At 38.8% G+C, this 22483-nt stretch overlaps 1 protein-coding gene across 2 annotated transcripts in view; it reads right to left on the reverse strand.

The window, feature by feature from the left end:
- LOC309634704 (uncharacterized protein) overlaps window positions 1-22483 on the reverse strand; it is a 405124-nt gene that overhangs the window by 30025 nt on the left and 352616 nt on the right. For both annotated transcript variants that reach the window (XM_082405126.1, XM_082405125.1), the window contains exons 7-8: window positions 3473-4057; window positions 2935-3018 (exon numbers count right to left, since the gene is read on the reverse strand). The gene's annotated coding sequence lies outside the window, so the exon portion shown is untranslated. The remainder of the gene's footprint in view (window positions 1-2934; window positions 3019-3472; window positions 4058-22483) is intronic.

A 22483-nucleotide genomic window follows, 5' to 3' on the forward strand; every position in this document is an offset into this window, starting at 1 on the left:
ATCCATTCTTAATGGCGATTTCAACACCCCTTTCACTATTTGATAGATCAAGCAGGCAGCAAATCACTAAGGATACAGATGACTTAAACAGCATTATCAATCAACTTGATCTCATTGACATGTATGGAATACTTCATTCAATAGCAGAATATACATTTTTCTCAAGATTACATGCAATATTATCCAAAATATACCAAATTCCAGGCCATTAAAACACATCTTAGCAAATTTGAAAGAACATACAAAGCACGTTCTCAAACCACAGTGGAAATAAATTATAGAGAGATAGGTGGAAATCCACAAATATTTGGAAATTAAATAACATACTTCTGAAGAACCTATGAGTCAAAAATGAAGTCCCCCCAAAATTTTTTAAATATTTTGAACCAAATATAAATGAAAACACAACATGAACATTAGAGAGATGCAGCAAAAGTAGTGTATAGAAGGAAGTTTATAGCATTAAATGCTTATATTAGAAATTAAGAAAGATCTGAAATGAACAACCTAGGAAAATTAGAGAAAGAATAGCAATTTAAGCTTTAGGTAGCAGGAAAAAGCAAGAAGTAACGCAAATTAGAGTAGAAATCAATGAAATTGAAAAAAGGAAACCAACAGAGAACATTGCTTTTAAAAATATGGTTCTTTGAAAAAATCAACAAAGTTGATAAACTTCTAATCAAGCCAACCAAGAAAAAAATGAGGGAAGACAGAAATTACCAATACCAGAAATGAAAAAGGGAACAACACTAATGATAATAAGGAAATACTACAAAAATCTCTATTTGTACAAATCTGATAATGTAGAAAAAATGAACCAGTTCCTTGAAAGATACAAACTACTAAAATTCATATAAAGAGAAATAGATAACCTGAATAACTCTATGCTTATTAAAATAGAAATAATATTTTAAAACCTAAAAATAATTACCAGACCCAGATGTTTTCACTGATGATTCCACCAAGTATTTAAGGAAGAAACAATACCTATTCTCTGTAATCTCTTCCAAAAAGATACAAGCAGAGGGAATACTTCTTAATTTATTCTCTGAAAACAGAATTACCTTAACATGTAAAGCAGATAATATTACAAGGAAAGAAAAAAAAACAGATCAGCATCTTCCATGAACATAGATGCAAAAACTTCAACAAAACATCAGTAAATAGAATCTAACAATGTATAAAAAGAATTATACACTAGGAACAAGTGGGATTTATTCCAGGTATCTAAAGCTAGTATAACATTTGAAAAATCTACCTGTGTAAGCCAACACATAAGTGGGCAAAAGAAGAAAAAGAAGATGCTGAAAAGCATTTGACACAATCCAACATCCATTCATGATAAAAACTCTCAATACTCTGGAATAGAGGGGAACTTCCTCAACTTGGTAAAGGATATCTACACAAAACCTACACCTAACATGGTAGCTCATGATAGGAGACTGGATACTTCCCCACTAAGACTGGGAAAAAGGCAGAGATTCTCTTACCACTTCTGTTCAGCAACACACTGAAAGTGCTAGCTAGTGCAATAAAACAAGAAAAGACTGGAAAGGAAGAAATAAAACTCTTTGATGATGACATGACTGTACAGAAATCTCCACTGAATCTGCAGAAAAACACTCCTGGAACTAATAAGCAAATACAGCAAGATCACTACATACACATCAGTACAAAACTCAACTGCTTTCCTGTATACCAGCAATGAATAATGGAAATTTGAAATTAAAAAATATTTACAATAGCACCAAAAATGAAGTACTTAGGTGTAAATGTAACAGCATGTACAAAATTATATGCAGAAATCTAAAACACTGATGGAAGAAATCAAATATCTAAATTAATGGAGAAATATTCCATGTTCCTGCACTGAAAGACTCAATAGTCTTATCATGAAACTTCTTCCCAAATTGATCTGTTTATTCAACCCAATCACTATCAAAATCTGATATCAGGATAGTGTCTAAAATTTATATGGAAAGGCAAAGGATCTAGAAGGCTCAACAAAATATTGAAGAACCACAACACATTCTCTGATTTCAAGACTTATTAAGAAGTTACAGTCATCAAGAGCGTATAAAGGATGGCAGATGTTAGGGGCCAGGTTTCTTACTGTTGGAGGGGGAGTTACGGACAAGGAGGGGGAGTTACAGATAAGCAAGGGGAGAAGTCTAGAATGACCCATGTGGTAAGAGATTAGAGTTGAGCGTGTTAGCGTGAACTCAGGTTTAGATTAATATAAATACTTATAGATACGTGGTATACGGTATCACTACACACACATATATTTCCTTGCTCTGTCAGCTGAGATGGCCTAGTGGTACTGACACTCCAGTTGCAATGAGCACAACTGGGACACAGATCTTGGATTCTAATACAATTCTCAGTAAAAGGAAGAAGGGACCCTTAGAGAAATGACTTCCTGGAGGACTGGGTCAGTGGATATATAAGATACACTTGGAGCATCTTGTAGTGCTAAAAAACCCCTGAAAAACAAAACCAGTCAAACAAACCAAAAACCCCCAACGATGTTATGTCAAAGGGATACAGGAATTAACTGAAAGAGCTCCCAATGGCCAAAGCTAGAACACTTGAACAACAAATAAACTTGAATTGGATAATAGTCCAAAATGTGAAATAAATATCCATGAGTCCACATTGATATACACGAATGATTGAATAAATAAATCAGTAGAGCAGATACGCCTCCCATCCAGAAGAATTCCAATAATTTATATAATACCATTCACGCAGGTGGAACATAATTCCCCATTCCTTAGTGTGAGCTGCATATCGTCACTTCCTTCCAAAGAGTATAGTGTGGAAAAGGGGGGAAAAAAGAGTATGTAACAATGGAGAAACATGACAAATGCTACCTCAGCCAGGAGTTCAAGGTTAACATCAAGAGTGATAGTCATATTGATAGGATATTACCTTAATATGCCGTGATGAGAATGGTGCTTTAACTCTGTGGTTTTCTTACCGGAAGGCAAGCAAGACAAGGTGACAGTCTTCGTTCTGGAGGGGAAGGGGAAATTACCAGTTAGAGGAGAACTGATGTCAGGTGGGCTCATTAGTTACCAGGGAAACCAGCAGAGGGGCACACCCTCACCAGCCCCTTGGATAAGAACAATCACCAGCTGGGGCCTGGGACAAGTGGGCAGGAAGGTCAGTCATGTGCATAGGGTATCCCCTGGTCGGGCAGGGCATGTACAGAGAGCAAGAGAACCGCCATCTTGAGTGGTCTGACCATGAACTCCACCCCTACACACCTTGCGCCACCCACCCTTACAGTCTTGGTCCACCCTCTTCCGCAATATCCCTGGGGTCAGGTATGTAGGGGGCACTGCCACCAGACACCACAAATACACTACAGACCCCAGCAGCCAAAGAGCATCGTGAATAAGACACCTAGTATGCTCAGAACAGCCATTTGCCAGGATGTGGGCAAATTTTGGAGCCAAGCGCTTACCGGGTCAATGGAAAGGGAGTCAGTAGCAGCAGTGCCCCGTCCAGTTATAAGGCAGGCAAGGCCACCCCTGGTTTTCACAAACGCAGAGCCACCTGCATGGGGAGGGGAAGGCCCAGCTTTAAAAGAAACATTCTGGTGGCCTAGGCAGGAGTCAGCAGTCACAGTATAGGTCTGCCACCCCATGTTATGTTGAGTGCCATGAGGGGTGGACCCAGTAGGTCCTTCCAAACAAAACACAGTTAATCCCACTAGTTGGACTTGTGTGTCCAGAAGCCAGCCTATACCACCCACATAGCATAGCCCAGGGGGCTCATGGGCAGTCAGCTGTACAGTAATGTTTACCAACGAGGGTCCTTCTGATATACTGACATGTGGGCCAGGAAGATGGTGAGTCTTTCTCCCCCACGGTCAGTAGTCCCCACATAGTCACAGTAGCCAGGTCAATTTTTCATGGAAGCCCAGAGGAGGACAATGGCATCTGGCTGTAGACCCAGCAATTCGCCTCATTTTGCAGTGAGGTCCGTGTTGCTGTTCAGTCTTCAAATAGATTTCCTCCTCTTGGGCTGCGGATGAGATGTGGGGCATCTAAAAGGTACAGCACAGGGGAGATCATGACAGTTAAGCAAAGTACAAGCGGTAACTGCATTCCGAGATAATGCCACACCCGCCTGAGGTTTTTGTCCTGGTGTGCAATACAGTTCACAACACTCACGTTTTCAGTAATGCAATAACATGTCCAAAACCACGTATACAATGGCCACCTAGTTTTACCTTGGATGTCTGAACCACAGCGACTCCATTTTGACTTTCAAATGCATTCCCTTCCTCAATGGCCAAAGCAGATGCACAACGCCTGTCTGAACGATCACAAAACAGGCTGATCTGGTCAGTAAAATTTAAGTTAAACCATGTATTGAATATAAGCCAGAATGACTTCCCCATACCTCAGTGCGTACAGATTTCTCCATCATTTCCCTTTTTGACTGTAAAACTTTCAATAGAAAGTACTGATGATCAAAATATCCATCCCTCAATGCTGGGGTGCTGGCTCCTACCGCAGGTTCAGATCATGTCCCTTGGTGCTAGGCCTCCTTTATATTTGCCTAGGCATTCACGTTGGGGGAAAACTAATCAGATCTCCTGAACAGGCTCAAGGTATGTTAATGGGGAAACACTTTATAGGCTATACATTTTATCACTTATACCCAACTGTCACACAAGCATTGTACATGTGTTTTTAGCAGCAGACTTAAAGCAAGCAGTGTCACATTTCATGAGTAGTTATATTGCAGGAAAGGTGACCCCTTCCAGGGCCCGAGAGTGAGCTCTTGTCTAACATTTGGAAATGAATTGTCCAAGGAGACACAAGTGCTGACAAAGCAAGAGACTTTACTGGGAAGGGGCACCCGGGTGGAGAGCAGGAGGGTAAGGGAACCCAGGAGAACTACTCTGCCACATGGCTCGCAGTCTCAGGTTTTATGAGAATTGGGTTAGTTTCCAGGTTGTCTCTGGCCAATCATTCTGACTCAGGGTCCTTCCTGGTCGTGTGCACATCACTCAGCTAAGATGGATTCCAGAAAGAGGATTCTGGGATGTTGGTAGGACATCCGGACTGACATCTCCTCTCTCCTTTTAACCTTTCCCAAATTCTTCCAGTTGGTGGTAGCTTGTTAGTTCCACATTCCTAATGAGGCCCTCCTGTTGTGAGTTAACTTAATCAAGTGGTTACTATCGGGCCTGGCCAGGGCGGGCAGTTTCGGACAGTGGTTCCCCTAACAGTTATACTCTGTGACAATGTCACTAGATAATTTTCTTTCCACCCAGAGCATCAGGGCAAAAGTATGGCTAACACAATAACTTTCATAAATACAGACCTCAATTAACAGAAGTAGAATTTAACATCCACTGAAACATAATATTGTGCTAAAATTACCCTCATCTCCACCAAACAGAGCCAAATCAAAACTAATTTGTTTGCAAAATAAGTCTTGTCAATTGACCGCATAGGATCCTCCAAACTGGCTGAGGGGGAACACCTCAGGAGTCTCAGACTGAATTCCCAAAAGGCCTCTCAAGGCCAGGAAGGACATGCCAAAGGCCTGCTATCAGGTTCTGCCTTGGTGGATTTTTCTCTTCTAGACGTCCCCAAGGTATTGAGATTCCTGAGTTAATGAATTTTCTTTATTTAACTTAGCTTAGTTTCAAGTTACCAAAATCCAGAGAGACTAATTTAGACAGACATTCCCAAAGCATAATTATTTCTACAGAGTTTACCTAAAAGCTCTTTTTTCTCCTTTCCACTTAAGATTAAAGTTCCAAAGAACCCAGGTAGATCATTTACATCTCAAAGGCCCAGGAGAAATACCAATTCCTTCTATAAATAGAAAGCTAGCTTAACCGATTACAAACGTCTCACTTGGATACAGTATCTGAGCCATTAAGGCCACTGATCTCCAGACCTCTTGGCAGCTCGCATTCATCAAGAACAGGACCACGAGGCCGCATGTACTAGTGGACAGCCCCCCACCCAGGACTTCCCCCGCAACTCTCGGGATCGCCCCTGGAACTTCTGGGCCCCATATTTTAATGGACAGCCCCCCCAGGATTTCCCCCGCAACTTTCAGGATCGCCCCTGGAATTTCTGGGCCCCCTGTGTTAGTGGACAGCCTCTGCAACTTTCCATTCCCCGTCCTGTATTTCCCAACATTTCCGTGCTCACGGGAGTTTCCTTGGTCTCCTGGCTGCTCTGCCAATTGTTGGGCTGCCCCCCCGAAGGCCTACAAGGCCTGTGCTTACCCAGCTTCAAGAACAAAGAAAGAGCTGAGTCAGCGACAGAGACCTCAATGGTTTAATGGATGGGGGAGCTTACCTGTCTGAGGCAAGGTCCTAGAGCGACACCCCACCGTTTGCAGCAGACCGGACATGGCAGCCGGCTTAACTCAGGGGAGGAAGGGGGGATTATAGGGGAATTGATGTCAGGTGGGCTCATCAGTTACCAGGGAAACCAGTAGAGTGGCATGCCCTTCACAGCCCCTTTGATAAGATTAACACCAGCTGGGACGTGGGTAAGTACGTAGGAAGGTCAGTCGTGTGCATAGGGTGTAGGTGAAGCAGGCACTGGTTGGGCAGGGGATGTACAGAGAGCAAGAGAACAGCCATCTTGAGTGGCCTGACCATACACCTCCCCAAAACCCATCACTGCAGTCCAATTCTGAGAGGAAAAGTGAGAAACTTAGCACGGCAAAAAGGAGGTGTGGAGACATCACAATTAAATGTAAGGTGGTAGCCAGAATGGGATCCTGGAATAGAAAAAGGAAATCTGAAAAATGTGTGGACTCTAGTTAATAATAATGTAATGATATCAGTTCATTAGTTGTGACAAATAACTAACTACAGTAATATGAGATGTTAACAACAGAGAAACCCAGGTGGAGGGTATATGGGAACCCCCTGCACTCTCTTCACAAGCTTTCTGTAAATCTAAAAGTATTCTAAAATAAAAAGTCGATTTTGAATAAACACTGAGAAAGCATTTTCTGCAATCCCTATTTTCCCCTTTAACCTCTCTTCTTCTGTATTTGTGTTATTTATTGATGTTTTACTGAAGTAAGTCTTCAATTTTATGACTGAAAAAGAATTCAATTTAAAATGGCATAAGTCATAAGATCGAACACATACATGTAGGGACTGGGTCTAATAATGCTTATATTTATTTCTGCATATATAAATGCTCAGTGCCTTGAGAAAATAGTTTGATTAAATAGCAAGGAACATAGCTACAGATGAACAAAAGGCAGTGTGAACAGGACTCTAGAGGATTTTATCTACTAAGAGGACTCTGGCCAAATTATTGGAATAACTGATAACACCACAGCTCTCAAAACCAATGAAATGATCATGTCAAGAACAAATGAAAAATTATGAGCATCAACTTGACAACATTTAGGTTGCTTCCATGTCTTGGCTATTGTAAACTGTGCTGCAATGAACATTGGGGTGCATGTATCCTTTCAAATCATGTTTTTCTCCAGATATATGCCCAGGAGTGGGATTGCTGGATCATATGGTAGTTCTACTTTTAGTTTTTTGAGGAAACTCCATACTGTTTTCCATAGTGGCTGCACCAATTTACATTCCCATCAGCAGTGTAGGAGGGTTCCCTTTCCTCCACACCCTCTCCAGCATTTGTTATTTGTGGACTTTTTAATGATGGCCATTCTGACTGGTGTGAGGTGGTACCTCACTGTAGTTTTGATTTGCCTTTCTCTAATAATTAGCAATGTTGAACATCTTTTCATGTGCCTGTTGGGCATCTGTATGTCTTCTTTGGAGAATGTCTATTTAGAACACACTTATGGTTATCAAGGGAGAAGGGGTGTGGAGGGGGGGGGGGATGGATTGGGAGTTTTGGATTAACAGATGCAAACTATTATATATAGAATAGATGAACAATAAAGTCCTACTGTAGAGCATAGGGAACTATATTCAATACCCTGTAATAAACCATAATGGAAAAGAATATGAAAAAGAATATATATATATATATATAAAACTGAATCACTTTACTGTGCTCCAGAAACTACACAACGTTGTAAATCAACTATACTTCAAAGAAAAATACATTTAAAAATAAATAAATAAATAGAAAGAATTTCTATTTATTTCTGCCCTATTCTGCCTCTCCTCTGTTTTGTCCCTAGAAAATTTCTCATATTTCTCTACTGCATAGAAGTAGAATTGCCTTGCTTTTCATTAGTGCAAGCCATTTATATGAGAAAGCAGAATTCTATAAACAGAAAAGATACGCAATGACCACAAATCTACTTCCAAAGGGAAAGTATCCTGTGGAAGCAAATGGAAAAACAGCACATGCCAGAATTTTAAATGGAAAAAGAAGCACATGTAGAATTTTTAAAATGCATAACTTAACAGATCTAATCTCACTTAGTGATAATATTTATGGGGAATACTAATGAACTACTTCCACTGAAACAGGGTTTTTCTCTCAACTGGGATTTGAGGCTATATGTTTCCTTGCCTTTTTCCTTGAAATAGCTTAGCCTTTAACCATATTTGTATGGGAAAGCAGCATAAAATACCTTTTTAAAGTCAATTTAGGCAAAACAATCCTTTTTCTCATGTGAGTTCTATAAAGATAATATAATAACCAAGCAGGAAGTGAAAATACAAGATGGCCCTGCCCCCCAAAGAAAACCTGATCAAAATGGAAAGGTTAAACTTACTTATGATATCAAATGTTTTCATCGTGGGAATGGAAGTGCAAATAAATGAAAGCTGTACAAATAACTTCACTTTACATAACTAACATTTACTGAGGATTTCTCATGTATCTCCTTGACCTTAGCATATATTATGGTATGAATTATTTTTATGAATTATTCAACAACTTGAATTATTTTTGAATGAGCTGAATGTAATATTTGGCTACAATAAATATACAGATTATTTTCAGTCTTTAAAAAGTCCTTTAAAATATCACTGCTCATTCCTTTAAATCATATCTCATTGCATATAGAGCCATCTATGACAGAGAGAGAGCAGGGTGGGCGATCAAGGCAGAGTGTGGAATTTTCGAGCGGGATGAAACCTGCCTCTTTCCAAGTCTCAGTGAGCAGTGAGGTGGAAATTCCAAAGAAGGCTAGATAAGATGTCTGGCCTACTTTAACCACCACACACCGTTTTTCTATTCATATTTGAAATTTTCTCTGTCCTTTCAAGTTTGCATGCAATAAAGTTGAGGGATGCATAACAAAACGTCAGAGGATTTTGATAATGAATTTGGGACTGAATAAAGTGGCTTATGAAGAATGAGAGCAAAGGAAGATTCCTTGACATGACTTTCACATGTGAAAAAACATTTTGAGAACAGATGTTTATTTTCTCTACAAAGTAGATACTGCATATCAAAATCTGTTTTAAAAAACCAAACCACCCAACTTTCTTTCTTTGGAAAGAAATTTTCATTCTGAATGATCATTTCATTGGTGTTCATTCATCCACAGTTCGGTAAACTGCTAAACATCTGTCCATGCACTAGCCCATAGCATATGCCTTGTCAAGAACACACCATCTGCCTGGTAATAGAATACATCCAGACAGAAGCAACTAGAGGGTCGACACCCAGGTTGTGGAGATCCTATCCACAATACACACAAATATACATGTATACATTTGTGAGTATACACACAAGGTCATACACACACACATACACACAGAGAACTCATTATAAGGAAGAAATATGGCATAGAAAAGAAATAGATTTTTGAGGAAAGTGCTTTAATTTAGATAGTAAGCTGTGAAAGAGCAAAAATCAACCCTGGTGCATTGAACTTTATGTTTTTTAAACCTTTATGAAGCCAAGTGCGGAGGTTTAGAGCATACTTTTTGGACGGGAAAGTTGGACTTCACATACCAGCCCTATGTTTCATTTCCTATGAAACCATAGGAAAATCGTGTAATCTCTGTCCTTTATCTTCTTGTCTATGACCTGAAGAGTGTGCATGGCAAATGACAAAATCTTTAAAAAGTTTAATAACCATTATGTCTCTATTTTCATAGGCGGAAATGCTCTTTCCTTTACTTCTCCACCTGTTTTTATTGTTCTAATCCTTCAAGGCCCACTTCAAATACAAGAGTAATAATCATAATAGAATTTAGAAATTCCCCTGAGTTCTCCAACTCCACTCTGCACAGAACTAATTGCCCCCTCTTCTCTGCTCCCAGAACACCTTGGAAACACCATCAATTGGTTACAAGTAGGTGAGAATCCTGGCAAGTTTGGAGTATACTGGAAGGACCCAGGTCTTGGAAAACTTTTTCAGGAAGACCACTCCAAATTTTGATACATCCTTAGATTGAGGTGAGAAAGGAGAAAATCCAAGCTTCTGGATATTTTGATACAAATCCCCAGAAAGATTTATAAGGCCTCCTCCTCCCAGACCTCTCCAACCCCCAACAATTCCCCCAACATATTACATTGTTTTAGAAGAAAGAACAATGACTCAACCATCTGCTGTCCCTAGCTCTAACCACAGGACTTAAAAACATTACAAGTGTTCAATAAATGCTTCTTGACTAACTAAATGAAAAATAGCGCTTGTTGTTCCTCTCCAGAATATATTTCTAACTTAAAATGGATTTATAGGATGTAGGCAAGGAGACCTTCTCTTTTTAGGTTCTGGAACTAATATTGCTGTTAGCCTCGCTCAACACTCAGAAGTCTGGCTTACTATAGTAATATATATGTATTTTATTATGGAAAATATATGTGTTTTATTATAAAATATATATATATCTGTGGCACATTGAAACTTTCTATTTTGTGATGAATCAACTTTTGTGAAAATGTTATGTAAAAACTAAACAATTTAAGAATCTACAGCATAAGTCCCAAATTAATACATTAGTTCAATAATGTAAATGTATTTAATTAACACTAATCTCTCCTTTGCAACGTTTCGTCTATTTGAACATTCCCATGAAGAGGACATGTAATATCTAACATCCATTGGACAATTTGATAACTAGAATTTCATAGTGTAGGAAAAATGAAAAACTGTTTAATTATAATTTGATTAAAAAATAGAATTTGGTATTTGAGGGTGCCCACTATGTGGCCTAGGAATAAAAGTAAAAAGAAAGAAAGAAAGGATGAGGAATGAAGAGAGATGGGAAGTGAATCAGGAGAAAGCAAGGAATAGGAAGTGTGGGAAGGAAAGGAAGATTTGTTTTTTCCATCTGCTTCTTTAAATCTATTTACTTGTAGTATCTCAATATCATTAAACAGGCTCTCAGAAAGTGTTAAGAGAATTAAAAACCATGAAGATAATAAAAAGTAGTTTAGGCTAAAGATTTTTAATAACCAAGTGAAAACACTAATCCCTGGCATTTTTGTCAATCCTTACCAAGGCAGCCATTAGAGCAAGACCACCAGGAACCACATTTTTAATTATTCAAGATAAAGCACATGTTTTGAGATTCAAGAATGTAAAACATGATCTTGCTTTGTTGAATACATTAGAGAGTAAATTAGGATGAGGCTGACAATTAAAGCGTGTTTCTAAATGTAAGGCACACTACGAGACTGCTGACTGGTAGTTTAGTAATTAAATTCCTCATAGAAACACTTTTATCATCTGTACAATTAGGACACTTTCATTTGCAAGTGTCAGAAAGCCAACTCTAACTTAAGAAATGGAATTTAATGACTTATGTAATTGAGAAATCCCATAGGTGATGCTGGCTTAAGGCACAGATAGTTTCGGGAGCTTAATGATAAATATTTCTTCCCTCTTCCTTCTTCCCTTCTGCTATCTTCCCCTGTCTTTCTTTCACTTCCCTCTTCCCTTCTCCTCTTTCTCTTTTGTCTAGCCCATTGCTCCTTCCTCATCTCTTGGCTTTAATTTCTTCTGTGTTGGCTTCATTCCTATGCGGGCTCTCCCTTTATAATGAAATGTTGGCCATCAGGATTATGGAACTCAATTTTGAAAGAAGAGCAACCTTAATAGAAAGAGAGCTGCTTTTCAGAGCCTTGGCAAAGCTTTCCTGGGAGATGCTGATTTGCATGGGCTGGGTGGCCTAAGCATCTCTGAATCGAGCAAGGAGTTCTTACAATTGTGGTGCTCTGATTGGCCAAGGCTGGGTCACATGCCATCTTTGTGGTGCCAGGAAAAACCATGATCAACTCTACCCAAAACCAAGGAGCTCTCTAGGTATAGGTGAGTAGTGGTATAGCAGCAGCAGTGCATCTCAAACTTTAATGTATATTTAATCAAACTGAGGACCTTGTTAAAAATGTGGATACTCATTTAACAAGTCAGGGTGAGACCAGAAATTCTAAACTTATAACAAGATAACAGGTGGTGTTGATATTGTTGGTTTGGGAACCACTTTGAAAACCACTGTTATTTGGTCAAAGATACAGAACAGGCAAAGGCAACAAACAGACACCAATCAAACTACCCAAACAGGTTTAGACACATTCCATTATTATGGTTTTAGAAACACATTCTTGAAAAAAATATAAATTTTGAATTAAAACAGGAGCAGTCCTTCACAAGTCCACATATAACAAGAGAAATTTAAAAAGAATTATAGAAAACTTGGTATGAGAGGGAGCTTCAAGATGGCGGAAGAGTAAGACGTGGAGATCACCTTCCTCCCCACAAATACATCAGAAATACATCTACACGTGGAACTGCTCCTACAGAACACCTACTGAACGCTGGCAGAAGACCTCAGACCTCCCAAAAGGCAAGAAACTCCCCATGTACCCGGGTAGGACAAAAGAAAAAGGAAAAAACAGAGACAAAGAATAGGGATGGGACCCGCACCTCTGGGAGGGAGCCGTCAAGGAGGAAAGGTTTCCACACACTAGGAAGCCCCTTCACGGGTGGAGACTGCGGGTGGCGGAGGGGGGAAGCTTCGGAGCCACGGAGGAGAGCGCAGCCACAGGGGTGCGGAGGGCAAAGCGGAGACATTCCCGCACGGAGGCTCGGCGCCAAGCAGCACTCACCAGCCCGAGAGGCTTGTCTGCTCCCCCGCCGGGGCGGGTGGAGGCTGGGAGCGGAGGCTCGGGCTTCGGTCGGATCGCAGGGAGAGGACTGGGGTTGGCGGCGTGAACACAGCCTGAAGGGGGCTAGTGCGCCACGGCTAGCCGGGAGGGAGTCCGGGAAAAAGTCTGCAGCTGCCGAAGAGGCAAGAGACTTTTTCTTGCCTCTTTGTTTCCTGGTGCGCAAGGAGAGGGATTCAGAGTGCCGCCTAAACGAGCTCCAGAGACAGGTGCGAGCCGCGGCGATCAGCGCGGACCCCAGAGACGGGCATGAGATGCTAAGGCTGCTGCTGCCGCCACCAAGAAGCCTGTGTGCGAGCACAGGTCACTCTCCACACCGCCCCTCCCGGGAGCCTGTGCAGCCCGCCACTGCCAGTCTCCCGTGATCCGGGGACAACTTCCCCGGGAGAACGCACGGCGCGCCTCGGGCTGCTGCAACGTCACGACGCCTCTGCTGCCGCAGGCTCGCCCCGCCTCCTCCGTACCGCTCCCTCCCCCCGGCCTGAGTGAGCCAGAGCCCCCGAAGCAGCTGCTCCTTTAACCCCGTCCTGTCTGGGCGGGGAACAGACGCCCTCAGGCGACCTACACGCAGAGGCGGGTCCAAATCCAAAGCTGAACCCCGGGAGCTGTGAGAACAAAGAATAGAAAGGGAAATCTCTCCCAGCAGCCTCAGAAGCAGCGGATTAAAGCTCCACAAACAACTTGATGTGCTGCGTCTGTGGAATACCTGCATAGACAACAAATCATCCCAAATTGAGGAGGTGGACTTTGGGAGCAACGATATATATATATTTTTCCCTTTTTCTCTTTTTAGGAGTGTGTATGTGTATGCTTTTAGTCTGTACAGCTTTGCTCTTACCATTTGTTCTAGGGTTCTGTCTGTCTGTTTTTTGGTTTTGTTTTTGTTTTATTAGTATAGTTTTTAGCACTTGTTATCATTGATGGATTTGGTTTTTGGATTGGTTGCTCTCTTCTTTCTTTTTTTTTTTTTAATGTTTTTATTACATAAAAAATTTTTTAATAGTTATTTTTTATTTTAATAACTTTATTTTATTTTATTTTACTTTACTTTATTTTATTTTATTTCATTTTATTTTATCTTCTTTCTTTCTTTCTTTCTTTTTTTCTCCCTTTTATTCTGAGCCATGTGGATGACAGGCTCTTGGTGCTCCAGCCAGGCATCAGGGCTGTGCCTCTGAGGTGGGAGAGCCAAGTTCAGGACATTGGTCCACAAGACACCTCCCAGCTCCACATAATATCAAATGGCAAAAATCTCCCAGAGATCTCCATCTCAACACCAAGACACAGCTCCACTCAATGACCAGCAAGGTAAAGTGCTGGACACCCTATGCCAAACAACTAGCAAGACAGGAACACAGCCCCATCCATTAGCAGAGAGGCTGCCTAAAATCATAATAAGGCCACAGACACCCTAAAACACACCACCAGACGTGGACGTGCCCACAGAAAGACAAGATCCAGCCTCATCCACCAGAACACAAGCACTAGTCCCCTGCACCGGGAAGCCTACACAACCCACTGAACCAAACTTAGCCACTGGGGACAGACACCAAAAACAATGGGAACTATGAACCTGCAGCCTGAGAAAAACAGACCCCAAACACAGTAAGTTAAGCAAAATGAGAAGACAGAGAAACACACAGCAGATGAAGGAGCAAGGCAAAAACCCACCAGACCTAACAAATGAAGAGGAAATAGGCAGTCTACCTGAAAAATAATTCAGAATAATGATAGTAGATGATCCAAAATCTTGGAAATAGAATGGAGAAAATACAAGAAACATTTAACAAGGACCTAGAAGAACTAAAGAGCAAACAAATAGCGATGAACAACACAATAAATGAAATTAAAAATTCTCTAGAAGGGATCAATAGCAGAAAAAATGAGGCAGAAGAACGGATAAGTGACCTGGAAGATAAAATAGTGGAAATAACTACTGCAGAGCAGAATAAAGAAAAAAGAATGAAAAGAATTGAGGACAGTCTCAGAGACCTCTGGAACAACATTAAACGCACCAACATTTGGATTATAGGGGTCCCAGAAGAAGAAGAGAAAAAGAAAGAGACTGAGAAAATATCTGAAGAGATTATAGTTGGAAACTTCCCTAATATGGGAAAGGAAATTGTTAATCAAGTCCAGGAAGCACAGAGAGTCCCATACAGGATAAATCCAAGGAGAAACATGCCTAGACACATATTAAACTATTAAAAATTAAATCCAAAGAAAAAATATTACAAGCAGCAAGGGAAAAACTAGAAATAACATGCAAGGGAATCCCCATAAGGTTAACAGCTGAACTTTTAAGAACTCTGCAAGCCAGAAGGGAATGGCAGGACATATTTAAAGTGATGAAGGAGAAAAACCTACAATCAATATTGCTCTACCCAGCAAGGATCTCATTCAGATTTGATGGAGAAATTAAAATCTTTACAGACAAGCAAAAGCTGAGAGAATTCAGCACCACCAAGCCAGCTTTACAATAGATGCTAAAGGAACTTCTCTGGGCAGGAAACACAAGAGAAGGAAAAGACCTACAATAAGAAACCCAAAACAATTAAGAAAATGGTAATAGGAACATACATATTGATAATTACCTTAAATGTAAACGGATTAAATGCTCCAACCAAAAGACATAGACTGGCTGAATGGATACAAAAACAAGCCCCGTATATAGGATGTCTACAAGAGACCCACCTCAGAAATAGGGACACATACAGACTGAAAGTGAGGGGATGGAAAAAGATATTCCATGCAAATGGAAATCAAAAGAAAGGTGGAGTAGCAATTCTCATATCAGACAAAATAGACTTTAAAACAAAGACTATTATAAGAGACAAAGAAGGACACTACATAATAATCAAGGGATCAATCCAAGAAGGAGATATAACAATTGTAAATATTTATGGACCCAACATAGGAGCACCTCAATATATAAGGCAAATACTAACAGCCATAAAAGGGGAAATCGACAGTAACACAATCATAGTAAGGGATTTTAACACCCCACTTTCACCAATGGACAGATCATCCAAAATGAAAATATATAAGGAAACATAAGCTTTAAATGATACATTAAACAAGATGGACTTAATTGATATTTATAGGACGTTCCATCCAAAAACAACAGAATACACTTTCTTCTCAAGTGCTCATGGCACATTCTCCAGGATAGATCATATCTTGGGTCACAAATCAAGCCTTGGTAAATTTAAGAAAATTGAAATCATATCAAGTATCTTTTCTGACCACAACGCTATGAGACTAGATATCAATTACAGGAAAAAATGTGTAAAAAATACAAACACATGGAGGCTAAACAATACACTACTTAATAACCAAGAGATCACTGAAGAAATCAAAGAGAAAATCAAAAAATACCTAGAAACAAATGACAATGAAAACACGACGACCCAAAACTTATGGGATGCAGCAAAAGCAATTCTAAGAGGGAAGTTTATAGCAATACAATCCTACCTTAAGAAACAAGAAACATCTCAAATAAACAACCTAACCTTACAGTTAAAGCAATTAGAGGAAGAAGAACAAAAAAACCCCAAAGGTAGCAGAAGGAAAGAAATCATAAAGATCAGATAAGAAATAAATGAAAAAGAAATGAAGGAAATGATAGCAAAGATCAATAAAACTAAAAGCTGGTTCTTTGAGAAGATAAACAAAATTGATAAACCATTAGCCAGACTCATCAAGAAAAAAAGGGAGAAGACTCAAATCCACAGAATTAGAAATGAAAAAGGAGACGTAACAAATGAAACTGAAGAAATATAAAGGATCATGAGAGATTACTACAAGCAACTATATGGCAATAAAATGGACAACCTGGAAGAAATGGACAAATTCTTAGAAATGCACAACGTTCCAAGACTGAACCAGGAAGAAATAGAAAATATGAACCAAGCAATCACAAGCACTGAAATTGAAACTGTGATTAAAAATCTTCCAACAAACAGAAGCACAGGACCAGATGGCTTCACAGGCGAATTCTATCAAACATTTAGAGAAGAGTTAACACCTATCCTTCTCAAACTCTTCCAAAATATTGCAGAGGGAGGAACACTCCCAAACTCATTCTATGAGGCGACCATCACCCTGATACCAAAACGAGACAAAGATGTCATAAAGAAAGGAAACTACAGGCCAATGTCACTGATGAACATAGATGCAAAAATCCTCAACAAAATACTAGCAAACAGAATCCACCAGCACATTAAAAGGATCATACACCATGATAAAGTGGGTTTTATCCCAGGAATGCAAGGATTCTTCAATATACGCAAATTAATCAATGTGATACACCATATTAACAAATTAAAGAAGAAAAACCATATGATCATCTCAATAGATGCAGGAAAACCTTTTGACAAAATTCAACACCCATTTATGATAAAAACTCTCCAGAAAGTGGGCATAGAGGGAACCTACCTCAACATAATGAAGGCCATATATGACAGACCCACAGCAAACATGTTTCTCAATGGTGAAAAACTGAAACCATTTCCACTAAGATCAGAAACAAGACAAGGTTGCTGACTCTCACCACTCTTATTCAACATAGTTTTGGAAGTTTTAGCCACAGCAATCAGAGAAGAAAAAGAAATAAAAGGAATCCAAATAAGAAAAGAAGAAGTAAAGCTGTCACTGTTTGCAGATAACATGATACTATACATAGAAAATCCTAAAGATGTTACCAGAAAACTACTAAAGCTAATCAATGAATTTGGTAAAGTAGCAGCATACAAAATTAATGCACAGAAATCTCTTGCATTCCTATACACTAATGATGAAAAATCTGAAAGTGAAATGAAGAAAACGCTCCCATTTACCATTGCAACAAAAAGAATAAAATATCTAGGAATAAACCTACCTAAGGAGACAAAAGACCTGTATGCAGAAAATTATAAGACACTGATGAAAGAAGTTAAAGATGATACAAATAGATGGAGAGATATACCATGTTCTTGGATTGGAAAAATCAACATTGTGAAAATGACTCTACTACCCAAAGCAATCTACAGATTCAATGCAATCCCTATCAAACTACCACTGGCATTTTTCACAGAACTAGAACAAAAAATTTCACAATTTGTATGGAAACACAGAAGACCCCGAATAGCCAAAGCAATCTTGAGAAAGAAAAACGGAGCTGGAGGAATCAGGCTCCCTGACTTCAGACTCTACTACAAAGCTACAGTAATCAAGACAGTATGGTACTGGCACAAAAACAGAAATATATAGATCAATGGAACAGGATAGAAAACCCAGAGGTAAACACATGCACATATGGTCACCTTATCTTTGATAAAGGAGGCAAGAATATACAATGGAGAAAAGACAGCCTCTTCAATAAGTGGTGCTGGGAAAACTGGACAGCTACATGTAAAAGTATGAAATTAGAACACCATACACAAAAAAAAAACCCTCAAAATGGATTAAAGACCTAAATGTAAGGCCAGACACTATGAAACTCTTAGAGGAAAACAGGGGCAGAACACCCCATGACATAAATCACAGCAAGATCCTTTTTGACCCAGCTCCTAGAGAAATGGAAATAAAAACAAAAATAAACAAATGGGACCTAATGAAAATTAAAAGCTTTTGCACAGCAAAGGAAACCATAAACAAGACCAAAAGACAACCCTCAGAATGGGAGAAAATATTTGCAAATGAAGCAACTGGCAAAGGATTAATCTCCAAAATTTACAAGCAGCTCATGCAGCTCAATATAAAAAAAACAAACAACCAAATTCAAAAATGGGCAGAAGACCTAAATAGGCATTTCTCCAAAGAAGATATACAGATTGCCAACAAACACATGAAAGCATGCTCAACATCACTAATCATTAGAGAAATGCAAATCAAAACTACAATGAGATATCATCTCACACCAGTCAGCATGGCCATCATCAAAAAATCTACAAACAATAAATGCTGGAGAGAGTGTGGAGAAAAGGGAACCCTCTTGCACTGTTGGTGGGAATGTAAATTGATACAGCCACTATGAGAACAGTATGGAGGTTCCTTAAAAAACTAAAAATAGAACTACCATATGACCCAGCAATCCCACTACTGGGCATATACCCTGAGAAAACCATAATTCAAAAAGAGTCATGTACCACAATGTTCATTGCAGCTCTATTTACAATAGCCAGGACATGGAAGCAACCTAAGTGTCCATCGACAGATGAATGGTAAAGAAGATATGGCACATATATACAATGGAATATTACTCAGCTGTAAAAGAAACAAAATTGAGTTATTTGTAGTGAGGTGGATGGACGTAGAGTCTGTCATACAGAGTGAAGTAGGTCAGAAAGAGAAAAACAAATACCGTATGCTAACACATATATATGGAATCAAAAAAAAAAAAAAAGTGGTCATGAAGAACCTAGGGACAAGACGGGAATAAAGACACAGACCTACTAGAGAATGGACTTGAGGATACGGGGAGGGGGAAGGGTAAGCTGGGACAAAGTGAGACAGTGGCATGGACATATATACACTACCAAACGTAAAATAGATAGCTAGTGGGAAGCAGCCGCATAGCACAGGGAGATTAGGCCGGTACTTTGTGACCACCTAGAGCGGTGGGATAGGGAGGGTGGGAGGGAGGGAGACGCAAGCGGGAAGAGATATGGGGACATATGTATATGTATAACTGATTCACTTTGTTTTAGAGCAGAAACTAACACATCACTGTAAAGCAATTATACTCCAATAAAGATGTTTAAAAAAACAAAACAAAGAAACAAAAAACAAACAAAAAAAAGAATTATAAAAAGAGACCAGCATGATTCAGATCTGGGTGTGCATCAAAGAAAGTTTTGTGTAGAACTACTGTAGATTATGAAATGTCCTACATTATGCTCTAAGATGAACTCTACTGTGGTTGCAAATATACATTCACAAGGAAAAATATAGCTTCACTTTTTCTACATATATTTTTACATGTCACTAGATAATACTGGTACTTTATATATAGTTTAGTTTCTGCTGAAATAATTCCATACCACATTATACCAATGTAGAACAAAAATTTCCAGGTCACAACTGATTCTCCTATTATTTTAAATCATAATTCATAAAAATATTCCTATACACACAAAAATTAAATCGCCTAATACCAAATGATATGATTCGACCTAAGAAAAGTCTACTAAGATCTGTGCAGTGTCAGAGCGCCCTCCTGTGGCTCCTTTTGCCAGAGTTGTTTGCATCGACTGGGTTACTTGTTAGTTAATGAACCCATTGCTTACACCCACATGACCCAGATACAATAAATTTCTTGGTCATTGCTAAAACTGTAGAAGAACTACAATCAAGAACCTCTGTTGTAAGCCATGTGTAAAATTTTATGTCTATTGTTATTTCTCCTGACTCCAAACAACCCGAAAGCTCAACTAATGGTGAAATGCAATTGTCTTGGTCTACCTTCGGCTTATTACCTTTAAAAGAAAGAGATAAATCATAAACAAATGAGTTGATATAAAGATTTTGTTTTTAGAAATATGTAGACTATGACTTATTAGGGACTGGAGGAATTCAACCAAACTGTACATCTTTTGTCTAGATCGTTGATTGTTGATTTGATACTATATAAACAAATAAATACATTTACATTGCAAGTCACTATATTTATCTGGTAATTAAGTGTACCAATAAGTAAATACATTATATCTTTGTTGCTTATCTGTATATCCTTTTCCTTTTTTGCTTATATGTATTTCTTTTTTTTTAAATTGAAGTATAGTTGATGTGCAATATTATATGCTTCAGGTGTACAATATTCAAAATTTTTAAAGGTTATATGCCATTTATAGTTATTACAAAATATTGGCTATATTCCCTGTGTTGTACTGTATATCCTTGCAGCTTATCTATTTTAAGCACAGTGGTTTGTATCTCTTAATCCATACCCCTATCTTGCCCTTCCCCCCTTCCTTCTCCCCACTAGTAATCACTAGTTTGTTTTCTGTATCTGTGAGTCTGTTTCTGTTTTACTATATACATTCATTTATTTTTTAGATTCCACATGTAAGTAATATCATACAGTATTTGTCTTTCTCTGTCTGACTTATACTGTATAGCACAGGGAATTATAGCCTTTACCTTGTAATAACTTTTAATGGAGTAAATGTGTAAAAATACAGAATCACTATACTGTACTCCTGAGACTAATATAATATTGTAAATCAACCATACTTCAATAAAAAAAGAGAAGTAAATGCATGCTTATAAATGTTCAGAAAATTTTATAAGAAATGACGAACAAGTGTTCTTCTGGGGGATTCACTTGGGTGATAGGAGCCTGGTAGGAAGTACGTTATACTTTTTTGTGTTGCTTGAATTTTACCATTAGCCTGTATTAATTTATTTAAATACTTTTAATGAGTTTCAGTACCTTGTCCATCAATTCATTTAACAGGTATTATTAATAGCCAACATAATGAGGAAGAAACTTGTGCCAGAGGCAGAGATGTTGATGACTAACACTGACTTGGGTGCTGTCCTCATGCAGCTTACAGTCTATCTGGGCATGCAGATAATAGACAAATAATTACAAGTATAATATCAAGAACTAATGTAAGTAGGAAATAAAGGTGCTGGCCAAAGGGAGTTATTCTCAAGACCGTAATGACAATTCTTAGTTTTCCAAAAACTGAATTTTGACAGGTATCATTTTCATGTTGTATCTTTATTTTACTCTAAATCCTTTTTAAAACTTACCTTTTGAAATTGTGTTGTGCTTTCAGGAAAGCTCTCTTATGCAAATGAACATATTAATTGAACCTCATTTCTACCTCCTTAAACAGGTTTATTCTAAAAATTATCTTATATCTTTGTATTACCACATATGGGCAATCAAAGGGCACCTTCTAAAACACAACCTTTTCAATGTTTCAGGTACCTTAGTGGTCAATTCAAGCCTCAGCACCAAAAATTTAATTGCATTTACAACACTCAGTCATTGCTCCAATATGCCTAAAATCTCCCACGAATAGTACCACATACCAGATTAGCTGCATGTTCTCCTCTGAAATTCATGAGAATAAAGTAGGAGTGTGGGAAAGGGAGTGGCCTGGAATGAGACATTCCTCAATATGAATGCCAACTCTGTCCCTCATTTACTCAGTTACTTATATTCTCATCTGTAAAATAGGTAATGTGTGCTGACAGTATGTACTGCAAAGGATTATTTGATGATCCCTTGAGATAACATTATGTAAAGCACCTACTACTGGAATGGAAACCATTGCTATTGTATTAGTTTGCATATGGCAATGACTATCTGGAATATTTTTTTCTCTTCTCTTGTGAGTTGGACACTCTTCATTTTTAAATAGATTTTGTTGAATAGCAAGAAAAGAGATGAACAATAAAAACACTTCCTACAAAAATCCATTATT

Source organism: Balaenoptera borealis (assembly GCF_965194805.1).
Source record: "Balaenoptera borealis genome assembly, chromosome: 9".
Taxonomy (NCBI): domain Eukaryota; kingdom Metazoa; phylum Chordata; class Mammalia; order Artiodactyla; family Balaenopteridae; genus Balaenoptera; species Balaenoptera borealis.